The 24,194-nt window shown below is 41.5% G+C and overlaps 1 protein-coding gene across 18 annotated transcripts in view; it reads left to right on the top strand.

Annotated features, from left to right (window-relative positions):
* PTPRF (protein tyrosine phosphatase receptor type F) overlaps positions 1-24,194 on the top strand; it is a 396,994-nt gene that overhangs the window by 3,001 nt on the left and 369,799 nt on the right. Inside the window, exon 1 of one of the 18 annotated variants that reach the window (XM_063344837.1) lies at positions 7,573-7,678. The exons of the other annotated variants lie outside the window; for them this stretch is intronic. The gene's annotated coding sequence lies outside the window, so the exon portion shown is untranslated. Of the gene's footprint in view, positions 1-7,572; positions 7,679-24,194 lie in introns of those variants that run through there. 18 annotated transcript variants of the gene reach the window in all.

Raw genomic sequence — 24,194 nt, 5'->3', positions numbered from 1 at the left:
TTGTACAGTTACTTCTGAATCTGTACATTTAAAAACTGCAAATAGCGATAATGGAGTTGGCTAATAGCAGACTGTCAAGTAAGTGCAATCCTTGTGATAACGTTCCGCCATAGATCTCCATTTAAGTATTACTTTTAAGCAGAAAATGTTTCTTGTAGGTCATAGTATATGCAATTTGGATGAAAAAACCACACAGTTGCTGCTGCCTATTCTTGAATCTTAACCGGCTAACTTTAATTGTGCAAAGGGTACTTTTTTCCTCCAGGTTTTTATCAGATAATGGGAGATCAACAATTCAGTAGATGCGTTTGATTTGAATTTAGATAGTAAAAAGGCATAATAATAATAACAACCAGCTTAAAAAAGCTGGCTGAAGAGGTCTACCCAAGCAGCCAGTGTGTGGCTCTGTGCAAATTAAAGGTGGGACTTGCACCTTTTGAAGAATTGCAAACTTCTCTATAAAGCATTGGAGTGAGCTGAACGCCACTAGGTGAGAGTCTGAGCTGATCTTGTTAGTACTAGTAACCGGGACAAACCTTTCTCTTTCAGTGTTTTTTTTTCAGTGCCTCTTAGAAGCCAGGGCTGAGCGTTAAATTACTCCGGTCTGTTATGCAACTTAAAAATAAAAGGTGAAGGTAAGATAGCAGGGAAAATTCTTAATGTGTTATCTCACCCCAGTACAGAAGTATGTAAAATCGCCTATTATTTTCAAGTAAAGCAACTCATAATAGCTACTGGATGTTTTATGCAGTGTTTTGAATGAATGCGGTTTTAACTTGTGTAGCTAAGAAACAGCTTTGGAAGAAATCTGACATGTGAGTTGCTTATGTTTATGTTTGGAAGAATTCATTGAGAAATATTTGTGATACTCACCATCATTGCTTACTCTAGTTTAAAAGCAATGCCTTGACTTTCACCTTTCATACAGTTTGTGAGGGCTCCTTGCGCAGATTTACTTTTGCTCAAAATCTGACCATAAAAGTAAGCTTTGTTTCTACAGATCTTAGTGCAGTGATCAAATCCAAAATGTATGCTTCCTTTCCAGTAAAAACTTATAATTACATGGGGTGGTAGCTAACTGGAAAGTATTGCAAAACATATGTAAGAATACTGTCGTACAAACTCTAAAACTGACGAATGACTCACTGCACCAGTGCTATATCAAATTCTATCTATACACAAGGTTTAAATGACAAGTTTACTTTAGGCAAGGAATATGCAATTTTCTTGTACTCTTTCTTCATCTAATGTCAAGTGAGCTTAATGAAATGGTACATGTGGGCATACAGGAGGCACCAGTTGTAGAGCTTTAATGAGCAAAGGGAAGAAGCACTGCTTGGCTCTATTTGTGAAGATGATAGAGATGTAAGTACTCTGTATATTAAAAACCAAGTTCATGGTACTGATGCGCGTCTTGAGACATTTGTTTCTTTTAGTGTACCTCATCATGATTTGTTTATGTACATTTACTAATGTTTGTTCTTTTTCTATAGGAGAGGGAACTTGGTTTTCTAGCAGTATATGTATTCATCTTTACGTATTTGTATTAGTTGCGTCTCTAACTGGCATTTCAGAATTTTGGCAATATTTTTGTGAATATAAAATTCAGGTCACTGCCAAAATGAAAATGGGATGATGTTCAGCATGGGAAAGGGGCCAATGATTGTAGGTTAAAGAGGAAAAGGCTGCTTTCCACTGCAGCGACACGGGTTTTATTTGTGCTTTTGACTTTCTGTTTGTGATTTATTATGAGAAGCTTCATAGAGCTTTGGAGGCCCCCCCTAAAAAAAAATTCGGGACATGTAAACAGGCAGTAACATCCTATAGCTGGGAAGCCTGTGCAAGCTAGGAGGAGGAGAGGGAAGATGATGGAGTGGAGGTATCAGGGTCTTGCACTGTTTCGTTGTGTGTCTCACCTGTGTCTCTGTGGATGCCAGGGTGCCCGGCAAACACCCGTGGGGAAGCTTACCAAGCCCGCAAAGCAGGAGCCCAGTATCTACTCAGCCCTGGGTGGAAGACTTCAAACCCTTCACAACCTTTTTCTTTTGATTTCTAATTGAGCCATAATCCATTCTGCCACAGAACCTATCCCCTCTGCTCTCTGTTAATCGTAGTCTTTCTGGGCTGCAGGGAAGATGTAGTGTAGGTCCTTGGTCTTCGCCTTGTGGTGTTCATGAGAGCTGTAGTGACCAGTGCCTGCATGTGTTTTTACTCCCTGTAGGAAGGTCAAAGTCTCCTCGGGCTGTGAAAAGAGGCTAAGGAAGGGGAGCTGGAGCACTTGCTATTTAATGTTAGTGTACACAAGTGTATGGGGAAAAAAAAAAAAGGGATGAAACAGGTCTTGCTCCTTCGAGGACTTTATTGTCTGAGAACTTTTCTAAAGATCAAAAATACAGAGATAAGTTAGGATTTTTGGAGCAGAGGGTGGAAGCAACATATGTAAAAAGCCTGGTTGAGAGCAAAATTGACAAAAGCATCTACTAATACCTGGTGTCGGTACTTGGAAGAAGTAACTCTGGATGCTTCCATTAAGTGCAATCCACTGTGTAGCTGAAATACAGCAACACCATTAATCTGTGAAGGGATAGGGTGGTCCCACTCTTATTCTTGTCCTTCAGCAGGCATAGAAGCTTCCAGTTTACAACCTGCCCAAAAGACATTTATTTCTTGGCACAAAATTTCAACTGCAGCTGGCAAGTGGGTAAGTACTTTCTTCCAGCCTTACTGAGAAAGAGAGGAATTATTTAGGTTGGCACAAGAAGTTTATAGTTCGGAGTTGTCAGATGAAATTGAACAGAGAAAAAATGTGAAGGCTGGGCATGTGGCATCGCTCTTTGAAAAGCAATGCTGGAAATCCCGTCATTGCTTGAAACCAAACAAAACATGCATGTGCTTGACCATGGTGAGGAATTATCTATTGGCTTCATAGGCATCTCCTGATTTTATTTTTTTTTTCCTGTAAATGTAGTGTTTGACACTGAATTGCTTGTATGTATACAAAGGATCACATCTGTTCTATTTTATGAGATCCACATAGCGTGGTTGCTTTTTTTATCCCTCCAGTGTATGGATTCTTCTCTCGTGTGTCATCCTTACTGCTGAAGGCAGCCGGGCCCTTCAGCTTTGTAATATCTCTTCTCCCTTCAGGAGAGGGAAGTTATTCATGGGACGGTACTTGATTCTTCAGTTAGATTTCCTTGCAAAATTAGGTCTTGCAGTGTTTTGGAAAAGCCATTATTTTTCTAGAGGGTTTTGTGAGTAGGGATGGAAGAGGGATGATTGTGTGGTGCTCCTTCTGGAGGAGTTTTGGTAATTGTTGTATGAACAGGTTGGATTTTCTGCACTGAAGAAGGGCAGCGAAGCTGGTGAAGGGTCTCGAGACAAGTCTTACGAGGAGCGGCTGAGGGAACTGGGGTTATTTTAGCCTGGAGAAAAGGAGGCTGAGGGGAGACCTTATTGCTCTCTACAACTAAGTGAAAGGAGGCTGTAGCCATGTGGGGGTTAATCTCCTTTCTCAAGTAACGAGCGATAGGATGAGAAGAAATGGCCTCAAGTTGCGCCAGGGGAGGTTTAGATTAGATATTAGGAAACATTTCTTCACTGAAAGGGTTGTCAAGCATTGGAGCAGGCTCCCCAGGGAAGCGTTTGAGCCACCATCCCTGGAGGTATTTAAGAGACGTGTGGATGTTCAGCCTGGAGAAGAGAAGGCTCTGGGGAGACCTTATAGACCCTTCCAGTACCTGAAGGGGGCCTACAAGAAAGCTGGGGAGGGGCTTTTTGCAAGGGCATGTAGCGATAGGACGAGGGGCAATGGTTTTAAACTAGAGCAGGGCAGGTTTAGATCAGGCATTTGGAAGAAGTTCTTTACAATGAGGGTGGTGAGACACTGGAACAGGGTGCCTAGAGAGGTGGTGGAGGCCCCGTCCCTGGAGACATTCAAGGCCAGGTTTGATGAGGCTCTGAGCAACCTGATCTAGTTGAAGATGTCCCTGCTTACTGCAGGGGGGTTGGACTAGATGACCTAAAGGTCCATTCCAGCCCAACGCATTCTATGATTCTGTGTGGTGCTTAGGGACGTGGTTTAGTGGTGGACTTGGCAGTTTTAGGTGTACAGTTAGACTTTGATCTTAAAGGTCTTTTCCAACCTAAATGATAGGTATTTTGACAGGATCATTAACTGGGCAGGTAAATTAGATCTGAGTAGTATGAAAAAGTCTAGTCTAGTGTTTGGATTTTAAGGTATATATTTAAAAATATATATTTTTTTTCTTTTGTCTGACAGATATTGTGCTTCTGATCTTTTATTTTGAAGGAGAACCATAGAAGTGCTAAAAAGGATCCTTTTGGACACAGTGTCTTAAGAAGGTGCTGAGGTGTTATGTACTTGGAAGACATGAGATGGGGGAAAGGTGGAAAAAGTGACCTCTTGGTTTTGGATGGTGCTGTTGCCTTTTTATAAACTACTGTTTTCTTCAAATACAAAGGAGTTGTGTTTGTTTCTGTCTTATTAAGTAACATTGGTTTCACCAAATTTTATCAAAGGTTTTAGTTATTGCAGAATCAATAATAATTCTCTTCTCTTAAGGAAAAACCAGTAACTTATGAAGGTACTGTCCATTGTATTTTAACTACTTCTAATACAGAATTTGCAAGATTACACAAATTGACTAGAAGATACACGCAAAATCCAATAATACATTTTCCATGTCAGAGTTCAGTGAAATATGAAACATAATTACCATAAACAATGAAAATTAGCCTCTTAAACCTGTGAACTAGAAGGTGTGGAAATAATTTTGTAATATATATTCTCATTGGTTTTGTTGAGACTGTTCTTGGGCACCGCCAAAATGCCTTTACAGTCTTACGTGTTCTAATCTCTGTGTTATTATGTGGTGAAAAATGTACTCATAAACTTGTATTTAACCTGAGGAGGAAGCGAGCATTTTTGAACATGCATATTCGATAGTGACTGTCTCCTCACTATAGCCTAGCCTTGTTCGTGGGTATTTTCCAATTAATGAGTGCAGACTTGAAGAATTACACCTAGGGAGACAAGTATTTCAGCAGGCTGTAGAGGTACTGCTTTAATTCTGCCTTTTGACATGACGGGAGAGTTATAAACTTTTGAAGGAAAGTTTGTCGCCTTCAATATACTTGGGAGATCAAAGTCTGTTGCTAACAGAGCTCTTGTTGGTTTGAATTTTCTCTGGATTCTGCTACATCTTTATAGTTGTAAAACTATACTTTATGCTTTGGGTGTAGTGTTAGGGTAGTCTACCTGTTTGGGGTCTCCTGGCTCAAAAAAAGGCATTTTAGAATAGCACTTCCATTAGCCTGATTTCCTGAAGGCGGTCCCATTGCAGGGGGGTTCATTTTAGCACAGGTCTGTGGGTGCCAGGTCCTATGTCTTCCCCCAGACAGGTCAAGACAGGGAGAGCTTGTGGAAGCCTGTAGCATGGTCGTGATTTTGGCTACTTTTTTCGGGTTGATGCAAAGTGTAGCTTTCTGTTGGTAGCTGGGTATTGGATGAGACGGAAGCGAGCGCGGGCTCTCGCTGCCACTGCGTTTGGGTGGGCACGCACCATCCTTTGTGCAGAGATGTCTTATCTCCTGACAGCGAGCATCGTGCTCAGTTTTTCTGTCTTTGATGACTTCCCTGGCTGTCGGTGTCTGCAGCCGAGGCTGTGGTGGCAAGGGGAGTCTCTTTCTCACCTGTATGTGGGGGAAATGCACAGGAGTGTAACACGTGTGCCTCGGGGAGAACCCTCCCCTGGCTCTATTGGAGCAAGATGCTGTTCCGAGAATTGAGCTCGGCTCCTACTATGTTTCTTGACCAAAGTTTTTTTTTCTTTGTAAACAACACCACAACGAAGCGTGCTGCTGTAATACTTCTGTGCCAGTCTCTTGCTTATGTCTGTGTAAGGAATAAGGAGCGTAATTAATTGTAAGAAGTTCTGAAGGGTAATGTGCGGCAGGCTGTCGTGCTGTTCTAGTGGTCCCCCACCCCAGTGTCAGAAAGCTGACTTTAAGAATAGTATTTTACTTTAAGAATAGTATTTTACTAAAGAGTGATCAAAGGCTTCTTCATTGGCCAAAACCATCTAGGTAGATGGGCAAACATTTATCTTAAAATGACTTGCGTGGAATTACTGGGATCAACAACTTGACTGCAGTGACGAAAAACATCTTTAATACACTAGAAATAGTGAATTGCATTTTGTTTGCTTGGATCATTAGGTGTTCAGGGCAGGCACCATGGATTACACGGTGTTAAAGAATACATTGCACAGCAGTTATGCTGCTGGAAAGCATTTGTAAATGTAAGTTTGAATTAGATTTTTTTTTTTTTTTTGGTTATTAAACTTTGAAGGGTTGTGCTTTGAAGACCAGTGAATTTTTGATGCTCTTAAACATTGTCTACAAGGAGCAGGTGAGGGATCTCCTGACCCGTTTTTCTTTTTCCCTTTTTTTTGTCTTTGAGCTGATACCCAAAAGCAACATACAATAGAGGTATTACAAGAAATGCAGACGTTCTGGTTTTGGAGTTTAGGTGATGGGCTGATGCAACTGTGTAGGTTATAAATGGAGGATGAGCTCTCAGATACTGGCTTTCTTTTTATCTGAATTGAGTTAGCAGCCTCTTGGATTCTTGTTGCACGGTGTAATTAAAATAAACACTATAATGCTAATCATTTATGTATTTTTGCCTGTGGGTGAAGTTCTAAATTAGAAGTAGCTATACTTTGGTGGAAGTGGATTTTTGTTTTATTATTATAACGTTGCCTGTTTCCAGTCTGGTAATATTTCTGTGAGAGTGCATAAAAAATATTGCTAGGCAGATTTGTTTTTGTTTTTTATTACCTAATTGTATATTCTAGTAACAATGTAATTATTGCTTTTAACAAAAACTGCCTGACTTGAGTGTTTAATTCCATCAGACTCAAGCAGTCACTGATGAGGTGATAAATGATAGGTTATATGTAGAAGTGGATTTGCAATTATTTGCTGCTTTGGGGGGAAAAAAAAAAGAGAAGAGATGTTTTGTTTCTGTCCAATGACTAATGTTGAAAATCAAAGCAGCACACCAGATGTTTTTTCTAATGACTGTGGTTCAAGGTCTGTTTTGTACGGAGGAGGGTTTCGACTGAGTTCGTCTCTTGGCTTTGAAGTTTCTCTTGCTCGTTAATGCAGCACTCCTCTAAATCTTCTGCTCCGGACTTCGCCGTGGACGGGTTTTAGGGAAGAGCTCCTTTCCCAACCCTTCCTGTATCTTGCAGCTCCCTGCTCTTCAGGAGGCGGAGGGGCAATGGCGTTTTTGTGGTGTGGGCTGAGCACTTCCATTCACTTTGTGTTTATTTTGTAGAATTAAAACAAGAATAAGTGTTTCGCTTTATTTGTTGATGTCTGATTAGGAATTAGTGGAAGAAACTGAATCGCTGGTGTGATTAACGGTAGGTTTTGTTTCTGATCTATGAAAGGACTCATTGTCTGAGGCTTTTCCTCCATCGCGCTCTGCCTAATCCTGCTGAAATCATGCTAACGACGGCAGTGCTGGAGGCTCCTCGTCTTGTTTTCCTGCGTGCTTAATCATACAGCTGGAAAAACTTCCTCTTCGAAGGGACGGTTGCTTCCTGTGCCGAATCTGCTGTCACATCGAAGGGGCCTTGCTAATAAGGTGGGCATCGGTTTGGTGTGGGGAGAGGGAGGCTAATCCGAAATCTACAAACTGCTCTAATTTGTGCGACTTTTGGGTTTTGAATCTGGGCCTGATGGTTTTGTGAACACTCTCTGTGCCTACCCTTCTGCACCCACATCTGAAGGTGGTGAGCTGCCTTGGTCCAATTTTAATTCCTCACAACTGTTTTTGTTAGATCCACTTTCTATAATTGCTGATATAGTATGTCTGCAAGGACGAACTTTAATATTGCTCAGTGTATGTTTTCAAAAGTGATTTTAGAAGTTCGAGGTTTGTGGAAATGAAGACATTTCTGAAATACACAGCAAGAAATTATAGTGGGCACGACTGTTCCTCTTTCAGAAAAACCCCGGAAGAAACACAATAGCTGACCCCACGAACACTAGCCTTTCTTTTCCTCTGAATCAGGTTGTCATTCCAAGGTCTCAGAATGATTTAAAAATATAAAATAAACTCCCCTGAGGAATCTATTAAAAATTATTTGGTTCACTGAACATGCAGTGCACGTTCAGTCTTGGAATCCATTACATGCCTGTAGAAAGACTTTTAAAATCCTCTCCGACAAAGTTGGTCTGAGTTGTGTCCCTTTGGCAGGTGGGCATGAGGGAATTTCGTTGCTTTATTTTCAAAACAGAAGTGTGCGGAATTAATATTGATTTTTATTATAGCTGTCTGCTAGTGCCACTGTATAGGGGTCGTATGTCAGATCTGCTTTTGTAGTGGCAGCTTTCCCTGTTCCTTTAGTTGAAATCTGTAGTTGTGGAGCTCTGGAAATAATTGGGAAACGCTGTGTTTTTTTTCCTTTGAATTCAATTTGTAAAGCTTTATTACCTAGAATTAAATTCTTATCAGGTTGAAATGGTGCATAAATTCATGTTGAATGGAGACAAATGCTATTAGAAATCGGTGAAACTAAGCTATATTTTAATCCTAGATTTATTTTCATTTCCATTGTTGCCCACTGAAAACACTTTGCATCTACTTTGTCCATCCGTATTGGTGTTTTCTTGTTCTGATAATTTTTAATGGTTGGGTCTGAGAGAGGCAATGTGTGTTGGATTCCCACTTAGAGCGTGGTTACGTGCTGTGACATGGGTTATATTTCCAGGTACCTCGTGTAGGTGTTGTCACTTCCCATCAGCACATGCTGCCTTTGTGTGCTGAAGAGAGTTGTCATGTTATCCAGCAAAAATATTTCTTTTGGAAGAACTCTCCCATGTTTTCAGCTCATGATGAAGAGCTGTGATGTCTGCTCTGTTGGTTTTTGTATGCAATTACTCATAGTTCCTCAGAGTTCGGTCATTTTTCAGAGCCTGAAGTCAGGTAAGGACTTAAAGAAAACACAAATAACAGGCAATCCCTCCGGATATGCTAGTTTATTTGATTAACCCACCTGACCCGCAGCATTCGAGAGCAGTTAAATATTTGGGCAGTCAGCAGTCCCGTTAGTCATGTTTCATTAGGTGATGGCCTCCTCCGTTTGGAGTTTACTCTGTTTTGCTGCCGTTGCCGAGTCTTGTGCGATCTGGGAAGGGAGCTGGGCTGGGGGGACACGGTGGGTGCTTTTGGGGGTGTCGCTGGAGCAGGCTCCTGGGAGGATATGGGGATGCATCTTGCTCCAACAGCATCACCTGCAGCGGGGAGGGGATGGGAGGCAAGGGAGAAAATTGTTAATTGCAATTGTCAATACTGTAAAGGTTAGCTGGTAGATAAAGGTAACCTCAGCAGAAATAGCAACACTGCCCTGAGAAGTGTAAAAGACTTGTCAAAACCTAATCTAATCTCCTGCATTAACTGTACATTGCAATAATGAATAAATGAAATTCCAGCAAGCCGAGATGGTCCAATTTTAATAACTTCTCAAAAAAATCAAGATGAAGTATTGTGCTGGAAGAGGCATATCATGGTTATCCAAATTTTTTCTATAGAATCGTTTTTAATTTTATGCGAGCGTACACTAATGGTTTAAAAACTCATTTGTCTCCTTGTCAGCAGCTTGACCAGTATTTTAATACAAAGGACATGGTTTTATCTTGAACCGGTCTTGTTTTTCAATGGGTGTTGCAGCCAGCTGGAAAATTGCTTGACTTCTTAACTGCTGTGGTTTTGATGTGGCGTCTACTGTAAGAAAGTAAAATTTATGTAAAACCAGCAACACTTTCAATAGCCGTATTTCCATTTAGATTCAAGGGAAGGGGAGTGGCTGTTTATGCTAAAGCTCTCAGTTTTGCCCTTTTTCTGAAAATCTGTGGTAACTCTTCATATTATGACTAGGTAAAATTCCTACCTTTGCAAAAATCTGGGGAAGATAAGGAGGAAATAGCTGCTGGGATTCTAACTTAGTGCATTTCTGGATAGCATTGCTGAAGCTGTTCTGGTAGAAACATGGCTAGTAAGTTTTACGGGAGAAAGAGCTAGTACAAAAAAAACCTTCTCTTAGGATTCAAATGTGGTTTTAAAAATGCTGATAGTACCTTTTTGTCTATTCTGGCAAGAAAAGAGCGTGATTATAATGTGTCTTCATCATACAGGTTTTGTGAGTGACCAGACAGGATTGAGCTCTGAATTCCTGACTTTGGAGTGATCAAACTGTGCATAATTAACTTAAAAGTCAGGTTTTGGAGACTGAAATGTTTCACAGGAAAATTAATGATAAATTTAGTGTAATGTACTACTCTTTCCAGTATGCTTTTCTCACCTGAAATTACTGAGTTATAAATATTTTAAATTGAAAATGGTTCTTAAACTTTGATTCTGAAATGAGCTGTGAACAAGTATTCTTCTGCATTTGTGGCCTCAAAGTGAAAAATGTTTTGATTAACAGAACCACTACATTAGTTTTTATGGTAGTTTGCTGTGACACAGATGTAGTTTCTAGGTGTGCTTAAAAGGTGTCAGTTTGGCAGACTTTCTGCTGTATCTTCTCACCTAATTCCTTTGAGTTTGCATACAATCTTGTTAAGTTGTTTTTGTGTGGTCACTAAAGCATCTCTGAATAGGCAAAAAGGTATCAGTTGTGCTGCCGGTGTTGGGTGTTGTCCCACTGTTGCTGCGAGATCTTCTCAGAAGGGTTGCCTTGCCATAACCATGCTGCGGTGTGGGTAAGTGGAAACGAATGACTTCAGAGGAGGTTTAAGGCAAAGGCGAGTGTCACGGTGAAGGTAACTCCGGAGACCAGCCCAGCCCGGCAGCCGTGGGCTCAGTTTGCTGAGCGCTGGCCGTGACCTTGGCTCTGCGCCGGCGAGCTGCAAGAGCTACCGACAAGCTACAGGAATCCTGGGTGGATGCATGGCCTCTCGCTTTGTTAATAGTGGATATTTATTTTCTTTTTTTTTCTTTTTCGAGGAGGGACGAAGAAGCCGAGAGTTCCCCAGCTACAACTCTTTTCAGATCCTTATTTGAAAGTGTTTTAAACAAGGGACATCAGAAGCTGAGATACAAAGCAACCTTTTGAAGTTAAAAGTGGGTCTGCATGAAAATGAACTGCTTGCCTGTGAAAAGAGTCAAGTGTGAAAGGATAGGATGGTTTCGCTAAATGAATTTGATAGTCTGAATAAGTGTGGCGAGGCAGAGAGGAGAATCTGGAAAGGTCAGGACTGAGCATGTGACTCTAGACAAGGCGGTGGAAAGACATGAAAGGAACTGAGTGGAAATGCCTTGGTTTACATTTTTTTTTTTTTTGAACTTAAAAGTGATTTATTTATTTTGGTGAAGGTGGTCATAAAAAGGGAACTTTAGAAGGTTGCTGCGGAGAAGTGGGGAATCCGACTCCTTTGGGATCTTGTACCTTTTTCATTCAACTTTTGTGTGGTTTCATATAGCTAAAAGATCAAAGCCCGAAGGAACTCCTTGTTACGTGTGCAGTCCATTCGTAGGACTGCTCTATCCTGCTCAGCTCTCTGCAGTTGAGTGCTTCAGCAGCTTTTTGTCCCAAGTAAAGGATTTCTTATTATTGCTGGCTCGTTTTCAGTGATAAGCACAACTTGCAGATTTTAACTCAAATAATTTGTGACATGTTTTCAAGGTCCCTGATACTGCTCAAGAGGATAGTGCAGAGTGTGTGATTCCTGCATTTGGTGTAGATAAAGGTGAGATGTTTGCACTGGAGGAGGAAACGGTCTGAACTTTTTGTACAAAGTGATGGACTCCAGACTGATTGTCACCACTCCGGGTGGGATCTTGAGACCGACAATAGTTCCATCAAACCATCTGCTCTGTGCTTAGTAGTGATCAAAGAAAGCATATAAAATCTTATGAAATGCTATGAAAAGAGAAAAGAACAAGATACAGAGTGTTGTTATACCATGTCTAAATCCATGGTTTGTCCATATGTTAGATACTGTTTCATCTTCCCTTCCTTTCATCTGTGTGGAGTGTTGAGAAGTGTGGAGAAACGCAACACGAGTTGTTGTCATGTGGCTTCCGTGTGACAAATGACTGGGAAAGGGGTGGTTGAAGAAGGATGTGACAGAGGTCTGTGAAATCGTGAGTGCCTTGAAGAGGGTTTGGCTATTTCATCTCCCAGTGTAACGGCAAGTAAAGTTAACTAAACTTCATAGGAGACAGGTTCAGACCCCAGCAGGAGGAAGTGCTTCCTCAGGCAGGGTGAGAAGCCTGTGGAACTCCTGGAAAGGTCTTCTGGGGGCTACTCGGTGGACAAATCATACCAGTCTAAGGAAATCCCTACCAGTGAAAGTATTGAAGGCTACAAAGATGCTTGGGGGAAGTGCAGATGTGCTCATCCTGTTCTTGCTCTTCTCTAGCTCTGTGCTTACAGGCTGTGTTGGAGACTGGGTGTTAGGCTAGCAGGGCCAGTGGTGTGACCCAGCACATCCATTTTTACATTTGTGTTGTGTGCTTTGCCATGAACTCTGTGAACTTTGTGTCCCTGCTTTGCTTAACACAGGGCAAGCCCTCTGCACTAAAGCCTTTTCCATGGAACTTATTTTCTTGAGCAAGAGCAATGAATAGATAAGCTGCAGCTAGCAAAAGCTGAAAGCGAGAAGGGGGAGTTGCTGCTTTCCCATTCTTGTTCCCAGTTGCTGTGGTTTACCTTATGCTATTTTGGTATTGGGCCATTTCACTGAAGCAGCAGAAAAATAACTTTGCGGGGAGAGGAAGAGCTGAATAGCTTGCTGCTGGTTAGTGGATTAAAGCAGTTCATAGGTGGCAACGGATGCGTAAGGGGATGGGACTGCACAGCCCAAGAGAAGGCAGCGAGGCATTTCTCCTTTTTACCGCCAGCAAGCCATGAGATAACCCAGCTGTCTCTGGGCACAGCCTACCCATCTCCCAGCTGCACAGTCCGCTCTTGCTTACGCTGACTTTGGGGATTGTTAAAGCAACTTGTGGAGGGCTGTGGCTCCATAACATGAAAGAAAACGCATCAGATTCTGCTTGCAGTCTACACAGTTTTTAGCAAGCTTAAGTAGATCACAACCGGTGCTCCAGCTGGGCTCCATGCCAGCGTTGGGTAAATGGCAGCAGTGCCCAAACAGGCACGAGCAGTCCCTTTTGCAGTGGTGGTAGCCTCCCTTGCAGAACAAGACCGCTGCTGGTGTAGGTGTGGAGCTGCCACCCACATGGTGGAGATCAAGACTCTCCTTGCTGTCCGAAACGCTGAAGCGGTGTCGTTACCTGCCCCAGTAACCTTGGGGTGCTCTGGAGTGAAGAGGGCACCCAGGCGTGCAGGTGGGCAGAAGTTATTTACTCATTTCTGCGTTGAGGGATGGATCAGGAAGCATTTTTCCAAAAGCAACTTGAGAAAGGGAAGGTGGTGGGAGTTGGGTCTGGAGCAGAGTTTCTTCTTGAGCGTCTGTGGTGACAGCGTGGAGATGTTGCTTGCCCAGGGAATAGCAAAAGGCTTGTTCTTTTGCTTCTGTGAAAGTGGTTTGTTTTTCTGTTAGACTCAGTGCTTTGTGTACAAAATGCTAATCAAGGTCTTAACACGTTATTAGTGTGTGCAAAAGAGCAATGTTTGCAAATGTGCCCGTTTGTTTTAAAAAAAATGACGGATCATGCCTCATGCCTCCTCTCTTTGACACCAGACCCCTCCAAAGGCTGTGAGAAGCTGTAATCTTCAGGGCTTTTTATTTTTATTGGATAGGAAGCAAAAAAAGGCCACTTCACAAAATGAAAGAGAGATCTGCTCTTTGTTGAAGGGAGTTACACTGTGAATGTCATAAGACACCTATGCGTAATAATGGTAGAGGATAGAGATTTGTGTTCGAATTCTTCTAAGAGAACTAACGCTTGAGATTGATGGAAAAAATGTGTTTACTTTTAAAAATAGAATACAATATTAATGACTTCCAACTGTTCTGCAAATATCTTCATCTTTCTAGGTAGATCTTTCTACCTTACCTATTTCAGAAGAGATTTGCTCTACTGCTTCTATCTAGTGCTACATGTCAAAATAATTTTTCTTTCATGGACAGGCCAGCAAAATGTCATGTAGACTTTTTTTCCATTATCATTTTAGTACGGGCAGGTCAGCAGCACTTTATAAGGGCTAGAAAATTTCCCTGCCTTTGCCAGGCTGTGTAACTAGGCATATCTGTGGCCTACTTTTCAACACTTCTGTAGTGTTTTAGATTCTCACAAACTTGGATTTGTTGTTTTTCACAAAGCTTTACAATTTGTTTTTAAATCAGTGCTAATTCAGCGTGTCTAACTAGCTGAAGATCATTAATAGCTTCTCTATTCAGTACAGTTATGCAGTAAAGCTCCTTCTGGAGTGATGTTATTAAATAATTCACTTATTTTCCTCAACTTCTTTTTCTGGTGGCCTAGCTTTTTTAAAATCTTCACTAAAATATTGTTTGAAATCCTAATCTTATTTCTTCTTTAAAGATTAATTCCGTTAGTGTGTAGTTTATGGAGGAAAATGTTCTATTATGGGAGAAACATACGTAACTTTTATGATGGATTTTGAAAATGTCAGTATGAATATAGGCATGACTGGTGATAGAAGATGACTGTAGAAAAGTAGCACATTCTGTTTAGCTCTTGGAGTGTACGTGTTAGGATTGTGGATATTAAGGTAAGTAAAACAGGTTACATAAATGGAAATATGTTTAGAGTGGTGGAAAATAAAAACATCTCAATGCACACTTTTTTAAAATCACTTTGGTGATAGTCACAAAAGCTTTCCAAAATTTAAACTATTCAGTGAAGGGAGTGGGTTATACTGTTTGTTTGAGGGAGAAATTGCTCCCTAAACGTCTCCCACAGCCACCCTATCAGGAGTTACTTTTTGCAGGGGACATGGCCTGCAGTCATGGTGTGCTCAGGCATCAGTCATGGGTCCTCAACTTGATTTTTACCTGGGATTTGGACTGGCTCATTTCATCATCTAGGGAACTGGCTTGTGATGAGTGATTTGCAATACAGTTATTTTTTCCACATTGCCCGATAGCCGCCTTTATTTTATTCCTTGGTTAGCTGCCAGAAATAACAATTAAATCCAAACCTTTACCTGCGTTTTGCTGAGGGCAGATTTGAATGGATTTCTGGTGAGATCTTTGTTCTTTTCAGGATCGTTGTACTGTTCTGGCTGTTTTCCAAATGTGTTTAATGGTCTTTGGTCCCTTTTCTCCTAGTGTGCATGGAAGAAACTGGCTTTTTTGTTCAGCTTGGTGACAGTTTGCCCGGCGGTGGTTATCAGCCTGCCAGGACTGTCTGTATGGGTCTCTGCTTGCCTTGTTGTCCTTAGCTCCCACAGTGTATGGTTAAAGGTGTTCCCCCATTTTCACTGGTGGGGCATGACTTTGGTCACGCTGTGTCTCTGTGAAATGGCGTGCTTGGGGTTGCCTCATGAAGAGCATGGCCTCCAGCAGCAGGCTCATCAGCTGGGAGCCCACGAGAGGTTTATGCCTGATGCAGACTCAGTTTTTTCTCCAGATTAGGAGATCCTCTCGTCAAGGCCGGCACTGAGTTTTGTTGGAACAGACTGATGGACCTGTTTTCCTTTGTGCACCTTGTGCTTCAGAGTGGAAGTCACCTGGTGTACCCAAGACATCAGGAGGGCTTTGTTTGTCTGGGCAGCCAGACCCTGTGGACGAACCTCAAGGTTAGTTGTCCTGGTGGCGTAGGGCCCCAGGTAGTGTTACTCAGGAACTTTCAGAATGGACAACAGCACATGCTAGGGGCTATGTTGGGAAGCAGCAACCGAAGTGACGTGCTTGGGAGGATGTTGTCCACCTGTGCTTTCTGCAAGGGTATTTGTCTCATGATGATGAAGAGCAGCCAATGTGAGCTCTGCTTGCCCCTTCCTGGGCACAGAGCTGCTGGCAGAGCACCTTAGCATGAGGCCGTGTTCATCAGGGATACGTTGAATCTTTATTCCCATGAAATTTGACTTCCGGGGTTCTTGAAGTCATGGGTGTGTGTGTCGCACTGCTTGCAGACACCCATAGTTCAAACGAGCGTTTTGACTTCTGCTTAAAGATGGGAACAACCGTTACTTGCCTGTGAGTGGAGTCCCTGAAGATGTGCAGACCACACATGTTCCTTTGTTCTCCTGGGTTTGTTGGGGGCAGTAGGGATGGAATGTGTACTCCAGTCCCGTCCTCTTGTATCATGCCTTTGCATATCTGTGTGCAGAATCAGTGCTGGTAAATCTAAGAAGGTATCTATCTCCTCTGGAGTGCTTTGTGGTTGCCCAGCTTGTGAGTGTAATTGTGGACCACACTTCTGGTACCTTGGGTTGGTAGTTCTCGCTCAGCAGTTCTCCATCAGGCGTGCTCCTTTCCCCAGTCCGTGGAGTTGCAGCCGCAGAGTTTGCACGCAGGGTTTCACAGCTGCCCCTTTCCACCTGTATTGCTTATTCCAAAGACTATTGGTAGCTGCTAGTGATTTGCTGGAAAGACTGCTGCGGGAAGTGAAACATTGCCCGCTTGTATATTTCTTTATTTTAGTCTGGAAAACAGCATTTGACTCATTCACAGCATGATGCAAAATATTTATAGTACTTGAAATGCTTGCAAATATGTTGCAAGCAACAATATAAGCAATGGTTTAAGCCACGTGGAGCAGTTTAATCTCTCTGAAACTGCTCCCTGGGTAACTTTTTGATCTCATCAATATAGAAGACTGACTCAGGGTAATTCCATCAATGTTACTAATTTTTAAAGTAATAAAAATATCATTTGATATACCTCCAATCTGGCCCAAATTCTTCTGTTGAAGCAGAAGTTCTTCGGATCTCAAACTCCAGTAATACTCTGTAAGTAAATAATAAAATGCTATTTGGAATTTATTTAGGAGCTTTACATTAGGAATTAAAAGAGATGCTGGGAAAGGTGGACAGTGATGATCTGTGGCTGGGAATATTTCATAAGAAGAGAAGCTGAACTGTTTTGTATCAAAAAAAAAAAAGGCAAATCGGAAGGGGCATAAGAAGTCTAAAATGTAATACATTATTTAGGGAATCTAGGTCAGGAGACTGTTCTTGTGTTGTGAGATAGAAAGGAAATCTGAAACACTTCAAAATCGGTCAGCTCAAGACGAGTGAAACGAAAATCCTTTTTATAGTGCGTGGAGGAAGACCGTAGCAGGTGTTTGTATGGGAGGTCAGTTCTTAAAGCTCGGAAGAGGGTTAGATATTTATATGGGTATTGGAGATATTATACGGGTATTGGGACTGGCAAAACCATTTAAAGAAGAAACAGAATGCCGTACTTCACTCTACTTTGAGCAGTCCCTAACTGTTAAAAGACTAGGCTGAAGCTTAAACTGAACTAGGCAGCACTTTCTCTGTTGGAGGTTCTTGCGTCTTCCCCCGAGCCCCGCACTGTCTCTGTAACAGGCTGGTGGTGGCTGGGTGGGCTTCGAGGCTCATCCTGCCTTGCTCATAGCATCCTCTGAGCCTGGACATCTTGTGCACCTCTGAGATCAGCAAAGCGCACTTCATTTGACTACTATGCAAATAAAAAGTAGAGGACATATAGCCTTCTTGTGGGAAACGGGCAGATTGTGTTGACTGTTTGATAGGCTTTTTATCTGCAGGTATAACTGTAATGTTGGTATCTGCTGTGATTTCTGCTGAGTTGGTGCAGAGATTCCCGTTGACTTCTGTGGACGTTAGGTCAGGTCCATTAAAATCAATCCTATATCCTGTGTTAACTACTGTATTAAAAGCTCTGTCTGCCTTTACTTGATATTTTTATACTGTTGGAGGAAAATATTTTAAATTGTAAGCAAAAATCTTGTATATTATTAATCCGTGAGGAATTACCCAATTACCATGATCCCAAAGGTCTGCCCAAAAGTCTTGCCCAGCCAGCAGTATTTTTAGCAGTCTCTGTCTCTAAAGCAGGTCACATAAGTTCTTTTTAGCTACAACTTACTACTAAAATCTGCTTTGTTTTGGGAACACTTCATTCATTTCTCAGAACTGGGGCGACTGCCGAAGGTCATCTCGGAGGGAAGAAAAACTGTTTTTAAACCTTGAGGTTTAACCTTGGGAAATGTGATGGTGAAAACTCAATGTGCCAGGCAGAACTGAGGTTGCAGTCACCCTGACAAAAACTGTCAGAGCAAGTGATGATTGAACAGAAGGGACAGAAGAAAGCAGAGGACTTGAAATGTGGGTAGTTGATACATTGTTATGTCCATTTTGAAAACCGTGTGTCAGACAATTAGCGTCCTTGGTCCACAAATGACAAAATGGTGTCATACAGATTAATGTTACCTCCAGCTATTATTAAAAAATTTTGATGAAAATACAAAATAATTTAAAAAAATCCTGATTTTTGTGATTGCAGGACAGCAAATAGGTCTTAAAATGGGTACGTTGGTAGGGGAAAATAGGTATTTCTTTAAAATCTTTGATCTAATGAACAGCCCAAAATAATATATGTAGAGCTAGTTGTCTAAACTAATTCTCAGTGGAAACTGGAGTATTTCTGGCAAAGTTGCCACCCTTGTGTTCGTTCTTCTTCTCCCTCTTCTGCAGAAGTAGCCTGAAAGCCATCTTGTATTTGAGAAAATCTCCAGCCACGAGATCACTGGATTGCGGCACCGTTTGTGCCAAATCGATGGCACAACCTCTTGTTGTATTGCAATAGGCGTGTTCAATAAACACCACCTGGCAAAGTTATTTAAAAGTTCTGGTATTAGTGAGAAACCTTAATGTCTAAATATGCTTGCAGTGTTGTTCTCTGAATAATACATGTTCGGGAAACAATGCGTGCTGAGGGGAGGGAGACGGGCTGGCTGTACACAGGCTGGGTAGTCAAGCACTGCAGAAAGGAATGGGAAAACACAGCAGACACTGCAGTTCAGACAGTCTGTTTCAGTTACACTCTACATTTTTTCCTTTAAAAAAAAAAGACTGAATTTGGTATGCTACAGCAACAAAAAAAACCCAGAGCTTTTACCCTACAAAGTTTACGCCCGGTTAGACAAAGTCCTGTGACCTGCCTGATGCCAAATGCCAGGGTAGGAGTATTCTGTTTTGAACAGTTCTTCAGCATTTGTGTTTATTGATGTGTATCGGTGTTTGAGCTGTGCAGGGAAAAATGTGGATTTCGCGTGGAGAGGACAGATCCATGACACTGTAGGGAGGAGAAGGTTTTGTGCCTGCTTGGTGTTTCTGCATCCATCCCAGGGATGAGTGAAGTTCAAAGCCAGCTGCCTGCTGGGAGGTGCAGTGCCACTCCGCTTGTGTGTGTTTGCTTTGCTTTTGTTAAAGAAAGACAGAAGTACACGCTGCATTAAGATACAACTGTTAATTAAAAAAAGTCTGGACACCCCCCCCCCCCAAATTTTTAACACTACATGTATAGCATTTATTTTCTTTGTTTACTGCTCATGTGTTCAGCAAACAAGAGGTGGTTTATCTTCCTCTTCCTCGATACATTTCTGTTATGAAAATTGTGCTTGGAAGAAAGTAAATATTTACCTACTCATTTGCTGAGAAATCCATGACCTTCAGCCAACTCAAGCTACCTGGACTCATTGTTTGGCCCCGGTGTAGAGTTGCTTTGCACTGTTTATATATTCCTGCCTCACCGGGTCTGTGCAAAGGTGTTTGCAGAACAAGCCCGTGGTGATTCCTGTGGGAGACCCTTCAGCACGTCTTCAGCTTTCTGCTACTGATCTCATCTGTGGGAACGAACTCTTTCTTAAATGGTCATTTAAGTGTCTCTCATGGGTCTGGTTGTAATATTGGGGCTTCAGAAAGGAAGCTTTCAGACGCTTATCCCTATTTTCCTTTCTTTTTAAACATGTCCACCTACTGCCACATACTAGTCTGAATAAGACCTGTCTCATCCCAGTGGTATTTGCATCCATTTTAATACTGCAGACTTCCGTGATTATTTTTTCTATATTGCTTGCTACCCGAAGTGGGCATGTTTAGCTGTTGCTTCTCTCTTGCTTGTTGTGGCATTTTTTTTTTTATTTTTTTTTTTGCATGTGCAGCCAAGGTTTCATTAATCTTTCTTGCTACCCAGATCACACTGCAAACCTTGTAAGAATTTCTTGGCTCCTCAGTTTGTCACTCCCACTGAATATTTCTTTCAGATTATTTTCCTGTTGGATGTCTTCGCTGCACTTTCCCAAGGAGAACCTTGTTTTTAATTGCGTGCTTCTCAACTTTCTCTGTCCTCGCTGGGGCTTGCAACTCCTAAATTTAGTACCATCCACAGATTTCAAGAACACACGTTTTACTCCTGTTCTGCATCATTAACTAAGATTTTTTTTTTAAGTAAGAGACTATATAAGAAAATTTCCTGCATCCTTGAGAGATACTTTCAAAGTTTCGGTATATGATTTTCATTTTCTTTTGTGTATGTTTTTTTGTACAGTGTTCAGTCCACATCGAAACTGGTTTCTTAAATTATTTTGAAACAGTATCATTTGATACAGTCAAATGCTTTACTGACTTCCAAGTGTATTTTATCCACTGTGTGCTTGCTATCAACGAACTACAATTCTCTAAAAAAGTGGTGGGCTGCGTCAGATTTTGTGCATACTTTATAAAGCCCTGTTGTGGTTTAACCCAGCGGGCAGCTAAATGCCACACAGCCATTCGCTCACTCCCCCCAGCCGGATGAGGGGGAAAAAGGTAAAACTTGTGGGTTGAGACAGAGACAGTTTAATAGGACAGAAAAGGAGGGGAAAATAATGGTAAAAGAATATAGAAAACAAGTGATGCACAATATAGTTGCTCACCACCCGCTGACTGATGCCCAGCCCGTCCCCAAGCAGTGGCCACCATCCCCTGGCCAACTCCCCCCCCTCCCTGTTTTATTCTTCAGCAGGACATCATAGGGTATAGAATGTCCCTTTGGCCAGGTGGGGTCAGCTGTCCTGGCTGTGGCCCCTCCCGGCTTCTTGTGCACCCCCAGCCCCCTCGCTGGCAAAGCATGAGAAGCTCAAAAGTCCTTGACTTAGTAGAAGCACTGCTCAGCAACAACTAAAACATCAGCATGTTATCAACATTATTCTCATCCTAAATCCAAAACGCAGCACTATACCAGCTACTAGGAAGAAAACTAACTCTATCCCAGATGAAACCACAACAACCCCATTTCTCATTTTGGTTGAAAGAGGATAATCATCTTCCAGGAGTCTTATGAGCTGGTTTCTACTATTTTAACAAAATGGTTCTTTCAGGAGAAGTAAAATTTTCTTGCTTATATGATAACAATTTCCACATGTTTTTCTTCTGTGAAGTTGAGGTCTCAGTATGTCTGTCATCTATAGATATTCCACATCGTAAAGGAATTTGTGGCTATAGCTACTAAGCTTATTTGCTAATTTGTCTTTACTGGCTCAACTCCTTGGAATAAATGATATTACGGAGTGGTTGTGATATGTATGTCTACATTTCCTAAGGCTTTTACTTGTAATTATTAATGCCCATTTGTAATGGCTATCAATTGGTACTTTACTGAGGTAATACAGATAAAAGCGTGGAACTGCAGTAGCGGGTATTGCCAGGAGTGCTTGCTGAGAATAGCTGTCCGTCACAATTTTGATTTCTCTGTGTTTGAGTGCGTGTGTTTCTCACTGTAAGTGCCTGAAATTTTGAGTTTCTTTGTGGCAGCTAAATATCTGTGTGTGGATGTATATATGTGTGTGTATATATATATCTAAAAAATGTTTTATAAGTTCATAATTGCATTCTAATTGTTCAGCCTTTCCTTTATTTTCCCTTTTATATTTTAAAAGGTGGTCAGTGTAGCAAGCTACTTGAGTTTTTAATTCCTCCTCCTTCATCATTTATTAATGGTCCAGCCTATCCTTGTAATGGCCACAAAGCATTAGCTTGTTTGGCTTTTATGCTGTGCTTATCTTTCCCTGCAGGCTGTAACTAGCTGTGTAATTCTTGTTAGGGTGTCCTCCTCCTCCTCTTCTCCAGTACAGAGGCTTATTGAGACACAAATCTTGGCGTAGTCTCCCTGGAGCCCACATTGATCACATCTCGGTTCTTGCTTCCTTGCCTTTGAGAAGGCCTGGACACACTAAACTTATGGGTTATTTTGTGGATCTCACAAGCTTGTTTCACGCTCTTCCTTTCTTCCACTTGACATTATTCAGCTTTTAATGCCACAGGGCTTTTGTTCCTGGAATGAAATTCCAGCACTCTGATGGACACCTGGAATGGTAGTTCCCAGTTCACCTGTGTGCCAAATCCATGTAATTATTTGTCACCAAAACATTTATTTACTCGCATCACCAGTAAGTTGTTGGTAGGAAGCCAATTTGGGGCAGTTTCCCTTCTTGGGAGATCTCTTGTAGGTCTATTAAGTGCCATGCTTTGCGGGCTGTTGCTGTCTAATTTTGTGTGTGTGTGTTAATCAACAAGAAGCCAATCTAACTGAAGCCCTTCTGAGCGCGGAGTCTGTGCTGAGTGTGTGCTGCTGTTTGGTCTGGGAATGTTTTGTCGTCTCCATTGCCCAGCCCTGAAGGCCTGTGGTGAACATCAGTACGCCCCCTTCTCTTCTATCCTTTCCCCACTCATTTTTTTGTCTTAAATTCTTTCCTTAAACATGTCAAACTTCTGAGTATACAATTTTTATTCCTTTGTAGTTGGGTAAAACTGCTTTAGCCTTCGTCTTTTGTAGCTCAGATTTCATTTGATAGTTAAGTGCTGTAGTCTGTCTTACTCATAATATATTTCATTTTAATTCTCATGTGTATTATCTCTCTTGTTTCTGCTGCATTCTGGATTACTATCTCTTGGATACATGTGTTGGATTATTTTTCCTGCTTGTGTTTTTCCAGGTTGAAACATCTTTTTTTTTTTTTTTTCTTTATTACCTGCCATAATGTATAATCTCATAGTCTCTGATGGTAGCTTTCCGTTTTGTAGACTCTCTCAGAAAATGTAATTGCAAAGGTTTATTCCCATCTTTATATTAAATAAGATACTTAATACAGCCAGACAAAATTCTAATCCCTGTGGCAATGTACTGAGCGTATTTGTCGGCATGTAGCATAGCTAACTATTTTAGTCCTTCAGCCATTCTTCAAACCACATCATGGGCTTGGTAGTTACAGTCACGCTTCTTTAAGGCTATGTTTTCGGGAGGAGTTTTTCACCCTGTCTTTGTCCCTACCTGTTTCAAGACTAGGAGTACTTTAGGTGGTGGTCTCCACTTCTGTGTAAAAATGAACATACAGGTTCAAAATTTTCTTGCTGTGTGTGGGTTTTTTTTTTTTTTGTGTGTGTGTGCTTGAAGTGCAGAGCTTTGTAGCTGAAAGTTAAAAACTTCTGGTTTCTTTGGCTCAATGTACAGCCCCCAGGGGTTTTCTGGCTGACCTCACAGGCTAAAAACGACTGGGAGCATTGCGCTGTTTGTTACCTTCTTTGGGGGTTGTTTTTCTTTAAGAAAAGCCACCACCCAGTCATGGAACCGTAGAGGTGACAAAAGAAAGGGTTGTGACATACAGGAGAAGGCTACGTGTCCTCTCCTGCACGAGGATGCACAAGTTGCAGTGGCACCGACCTGCTGTGCTCTGGGGAAGCTTGGAAGCTGAACCTCGCCCTTTCAAGAGTAAGTGAAAATTGGCACGTTATTGTTAAATTAGGAAAAAAAAGGAGTTTTTCAGTTAAGTGAAAAAGACCTCAGACTGACTCTTAACTGCATGGAAAATTACACCTTGCATTAAGGCCTGAAAACTTAATATTTCCTTTAAGCATTGTATTTTTGCTTCCAGTACTGAACAAAATAATCAAATTGCTGAACTTGGGAAGCTGTTTGTTTACCACTTGGATTTAGAGTTAGTAGCAATGTTACATCAGCTGTAGCTCACTCTACATCTGCAGACAAAACATCTGCCCTGGTTTACTTAGTGAATTCCATTAGTGGCCTCATTCATACACTGTTAAGCAACTGAAAGACTTATTTTTCTTGCACAAGATGGAAAGTTCATTTTCTGCTGTATATGAATAAAAATTTCATGAAAGATGATGAGACCGTTTTGATGTATGGTAGATAGATCTTTAGTTTAAACCTGATAGATTTAAAATTGAAAAATA

The sequence above is a fragment of the Chroicocephalus ridibundus genome, chromosome 8 (assembly GCF_963924245.1).
Source record: "Chroicocephalus ridibundus chromosome 8, bChrRid1.1, whole genome shotgun sequence".
Lineage (NCBI taxonomy): Eukaryota > Metazoa > Chordata > Aves > Charadriiformes > Laridae > Chroicocephalus > Chroicocephalus ridibundus.
The sequence above is the reverse complement of the archived record's forward strand: the minus strand, read 5'-3'. Positions and strand labels throughout refer to the sequence as shown.